Here is a 5814-nt window from a genome sequence, read left to right on the forward strand (position 1 = left end):
TTTAATTAATAAATTAGGAAAGATATATTTTTGAGTTGTAGGGTCAAATTTGGAACTCGAAATAAAATAATTTAGAGTTCAAAAGACTGTCTTAAAACTTGATTTAAAAAAATCAATCGTTATCTTCAAAGTGCTCTAGAATTTAATAATTTATTCCTAAGAATTTAATTATTTATTCCTTGGGCACTCAATGGGTCAAGTGGTGGAGTACTCGCTCTATGATGCAAGTGAGCCGGGTTCGAATCCCCTTTAGGTGGGGAATCAGTGGCGCAATAGGCAAGACCGTTGGCTCTTGGGCGGATCGATTCCCTGGCTCGATTCACTGTTGTGAGTTCGAGTCCCGCCCGGTGCAAAGATCTGAATGTTAAGAAAAAGACATTTTCACTGTGATATAACGTAATAAAAATGCACCGCCTCGCCCAACAACTCCGGGAGCATGGAAGAAGCATTCACCAGACTACGGGAAGGCGCTCCTGGGCGGTCTACAATGGACTTCGCAAATTCTTCCAACACGGGATATGACATTGTAAAAATGATTACCTTGTAATAAATATCTCGATACGATTAATAATAATCCCCTTTAGGTCACCAGGAATTATTTTGGCGTTAAAGGTGTTCGGATTGCATCCAGTGAGCTTCACTGCACTTGATTCCAAGGACATGGAACTGACAACCTCATCCCGTACAAGAAAAAATAATAATCCATGTCTAGAAATCTCCTTGCGGGAAGGCCTTGTTCCTTCATGGAATGTTGTGCCAGCATTATTATTAGTAGTATATATCGAGCAAGTCGCTGTATATGACGTCACGATGAGTCATCATCGAGCAAGTCGCTGTGACGTCACTGTCGAGCAAGTCGCTGCATGTGACGTCACGTATATGATGACGTCACATATTTTCTGACGTCACATATTTTCTGACGTCACGCCCTGGAGGCATGACGCAATATCCTGGATGACGTCACATTCCCACCCCCTGGGAGGCTGACGTCACTTGGCGGAAATTTAAATTTGAATTTTCCGTTAGAGTACTCGAGCGCCATCTAGGATTGTAGATTTGAATTTCGAATGCCCATCCGCCATTTTGATTTCTGTCCGCCATTTTTTTTACTTTTTATCCGCCATTTTTTATTTTTATCCGCCATTTTTTATTACCGACCGCTGCTCCCATTTTTGTCCGCCATTTTTAATTTCCGACCGCCATTTTTATTTTTGTCCGCCATTTTTTATTACCGACCGCTGCTCTTATTTTCTATGCGCGCCCTCTGTTATTCCTATTATTAACTATTCCCGTAATTTTTTTTTCGCGACGTGAAAATTTTTTGGCCGAGACCTGGGATTGAACCGACAGTACTTAAAGTCTTAAACGTAATATGTACCACCGCTTAGACCACTCGGCCACGGCGGCATGTTGGTGGGTTCCCGCTGAATCGTGAACCGTTGCATCGTCCACAGGCTGACGTCACCCATGCATAGATATCCCATATAGACATTTCCCATGAAATATTTTTATTATAACATTTTCCTGGTTTTCTTATGACAAGATGATGTTCCTATTCTTATCTATTTCAAGCTTTGCATCATACTCAGCATATACAATACAAGTAATTGTGTTCTGTATGGTTTGCGAAAAACGTGCCTCTATACGAATTGAACCCTGATCTAACAAAGAAAGACACCCTTGCGAATGAGCATCGGGATTTAGATCGTAGGCAAGAATGAAATAGCCATTCTTGAAATCTTTATAAGTAATCTCATGGCCCCTATCATCATAATGAATCCCTGTGCCCGTGAAGAGAGTTTGATAAGCTTTCGCATATTGATCTTGAGCAAAATTCATTTGCAATGGTTGTACAGGATAAGGTGTACCATTGACAAGAAGAACAAAATCTGAAATGTTGTAATGATGGAAGTTAAATGGATTTTTAGACTTTTGGCCATTGTATGCTAGATTATCTACCATAGCAAAAATTACTCTTCGGGGCAACACTCCGTAAATAATATTATCTAGATTGATAGAGTTTGACCCCGATGGGACTGTTACTGTTTTAATTTCAACTTTTTTATAATGATATTGGGCATTTTTATGTTCCAAAACCTTGTTGTGTGCAAACAATATGTTAGGATTTAGAGTCAACTGCTTCATGTACATGGTGGCCTCATGAACGCGAAATTGGGGATTCAAACTTTCATTGCACAAGATAAAGAATGATGGTTTTTCAAGAGTGATAATTACGCGCAGATCCACATTGTTAATTAGAAATGTGGGTTGATTAAACATGTCACAATGCAGTTTCCCTAAAACTTCAACTACTTTGCTATTTTTAAACAAATTCTTCCTCTCGGTAAACCCAGTGTTGGTAAAACTTAAATCTTCCATACCCCCAGTATCTCGAATCCATCCAGAATTGCGTAGAAATGTATCTTTTGCTCCCTTTCCATAGGTTAGAAGAGTTTCAAAGTAGCTTCGATAATGATAGTCTCCTTCATTTTGGGAAATTGTTTTCCCATTTAGAGAAACTGAGACAGAACGAATCATCGAATGAAGAATGTTATTTACAACTCCTGGCTGCTCCACATCCTCCTCGTTGAAGTTTTCACCATTCTCTTTAAGGAGTTGGAATTTAAATTTGATGTAGATTGAAGACAAATCTCGGTAACAATCTCCATGCGCGACTGAGTAAAATTCTATAACTTTAGGATTCTCGAGGCTTGCCAATGGTTGATAAGAGATTTCATCGGCGCGTAGAATGGATGTTTGTACAGGCGGTGTTAGAAAAATATCCAACTCGCTCTTCATACATTCTTTGTACTCTGCCATTATGAGAAAATGTCTAAATTTCGTGGTTTTTGATTTTTATTCGATTTCACTTTCTTCAATTTGCGCTTCCTCTTTGAAATCGCTGATTTAATCTTGTGGAGAATATTATGCTTTTTACTTGTTCCTGCAGATCCTGAAGGTAAGGATGATGTAGAAAGAATAGGATTTCTCTGTCGAGATCTGGTATTTATACCTTCCCCAGTCATATTTCGTACTTTTTTAATAATTTTCTGCTTCAACTCATCTCGGGCCTCTGTACCACGCTGCAACAAAATCTGTTTGATTGGTTTTGTACCAAGATCAGTTAGAATTTGGGCACCAGTTTTCGCAGCTTGTGTCTTGAGAGCTGACAATCCATTCATAAATAATGGTCTTAGAAATCTCATCAGACCTCCAAGGATTGACCCAAGACCTCTTCCTCTTTGTACACCGAAAAAATCAGGAACGTATACATTCCCAATTTCTCCGTGTCCAATTTGTTTCATATAATACGACGTGTAAAGGCTAGCCATGTTTGATAGAGTGTAGAAATTTGCAATTTCAGATGTATTTATACCCTTGCAAGATCTCATCTCAGCTTCCTCTTAAAATGAAGCACTAACATTGTTGGAGTAGAACTTGGTTGAAAATTGTATGTTTCTCCATTCTGAGATGTTATAAGTATTTCAATTGTATCAAAGCTGTTTTTTTCGAGAGGAAAATATTGTATGGCATTAAAAGATTTATAAATTTCACTATTTTGAATCAATAGGATTGTCCTCAAACATCTTGCAAAAGTATTGCTCACTAATTGAGGCTTTATAATGTCTGAATAAACAAACATTAAATCACGGGTATGATTTGGTGGAGCTGCTTGGGGTGTTATAGAGGGATGAAAAGTTGATGTTACAATTTCATCTTCATTGATGTTTCTCTCAATAGGAGGTGATTGAGAATTATGCAAAATGTCCAAAAGCTTTTCTCTGTTTATTTCTTTATAAGGTATTTCTTGCAATATTATTTTCATAATCTCTTCGATAGATGCGTAATTGTCTTTGTACAGAGGTACATTAATCTCCCCATCACCCCCAGGAACTGCTATTGTGGTTAGAGGGGTTTCTGAATTATAAGATCCAAATGTTTGCCCTACTGAATAATCAGGACCTTCACATTCAATTTCCATGATATGTTCTGACGGACCACCATCTTTTGTAGTATTAATTATTTTAACAGAATCTGGTTTAATTGTGGAGCATTTTGTAAATTCATCTATGACGCTTTTCACACGACTATCAAAATTTTTCTCCTCTAAACTGGTCCTAAGAATTATTTCATCACGTGGTGGCTCTTCTAATGAGAATCCATTTCTCAAAAGAAAAAGTAAACTGTGAAAAGGGGTGATCGTTGCATAAATTGGTATTTTCGTAGGTTTAACCCTCTTTTCATTATGAATCAGTATAGTTCTTGGCTTTATTACTTTGGGCTTTGTACGTTCATCAGCTGTTTCAGCGACATTGAATGCAATTTCAGCGAGTCCAACGACCCAATCGTCGCCAAGGAAAAGCTTAGTCGGCAGTTTCGTCCGGAAATGTGCAAGTGTATTGCTTGGAAAATATTTCTGTGAGGAATTGCTGAGAAGAGTTAAATAAAACTCGTCTCTCATTTCAAGCGATGCCATGCTGTTTCAATAGATCAGATTGATTGATCCAATGGGGGGTGTTATCACCCTTAAATTTTACAAAGTACTGTAATTTTTTCCCCAAACCCCGGGTTTTTATAATTTTCTCTATTGGATGGTGTCCATTCTTGATTCTTACTTTCTGCAATTGCTGCTCATAAAAGCGACCAGAAATTGGCGTATTCTTATAATCACGGAGAATGTACATGGGAAATGGAGATTTATTAATTATACGATCAATGTAAAATTTTTCCTCGGTCCAACGGGGGTGAAATCCTCTGTCAAAATTAGCCTTAGGCTTTGCAATGCGTACAAGATCATCAATTTGCAATTTATGGCGCTTATTGCTATACTTTTGTACAAAAATTTTGTTCTTTTCTCTGTATAATCTATTTAATGTAGGAATATCTTCTTCTGAAATATCTGCGGGAGACATTTTTATAGTAGAGTGATAAGAACTATTGTACACATTTATTAATTTATCGAGAACATCAATATATCTGTTCGTTTTCTTATGAGTAAAATATCTGAACATTAATTGCTTCAGTGTTCTGTTAAAACGTTCAACTACTGCGCATTTTACGATGGGGTTGTAAGAAAAATATTGTGCAATGTTCTTCTTCTCTAAAAATTGTTTGAACACAGAATTCTTGAATTCTTTTCCATGATCTGATTGAACTTTCTCGGGGATGTTTCCACTCTTTTCAATTATGTGAGAAAAACCCTTTGTAACCTCTTCAGCAGATTTACTCTTTAATATGCGTGCATATGCAAATTTAGAAAACACATCAATCACTGTTAAGATGAAAGTGTAATTGTCGTTAAATTTTTTGTACAGTTTCATGTCCACCAAATCAATTTCCCACAATTCATTAATGTTTGAAACAAAATATTTATTTTTTGGAAAATTCTTATTTATTGGATAATGCAAAGAATATACATCTTGCTCTTGCAAATAATTCTGAATTTCACGTCTACTGAAATTATCATGCTTCAATTTTTTGTACAAATTTTCTGGTCTAGCGTATAGATTATTGCTATTGAGATTTAGATATTCATTATCTACTGGAGTGGTGACCATTGTATCTTCTTTCTTGATGGGAAATCAATTTGTGTTTGCCCAGATGAATCTTTTGCATTTTTCTTTATATAGCCACGGGTGCGTTTTGGGGATAATTTTGGCGCGGGGTGTTTCTTCCGGGATTTTGGCACAGCAATTGGTTTGGGCGATGGTGTCTTATCTCCTGTTAAATTCTTAGTAGGAATATTGTAGACAATTCCATCAAGTCCGGTAATTGTAAATGAATTGGGGATTGCAGATCTGCGAGATGGATCGG

Source organism: Phlebotomus papatasi, chromosome 4, assembly GCF_024763615.1.
Source record: "Phlebotomus papatasi isolate M1 chromosome 4, Ppap_2.1, whole genome shotgun sequence".
Lineage (NCBI taxonomy): Eukaryota > Metazoa > Arthropoda > Insecta > Diptera > Psychodidae > Phlebotomus > Phlebotomus papatasi.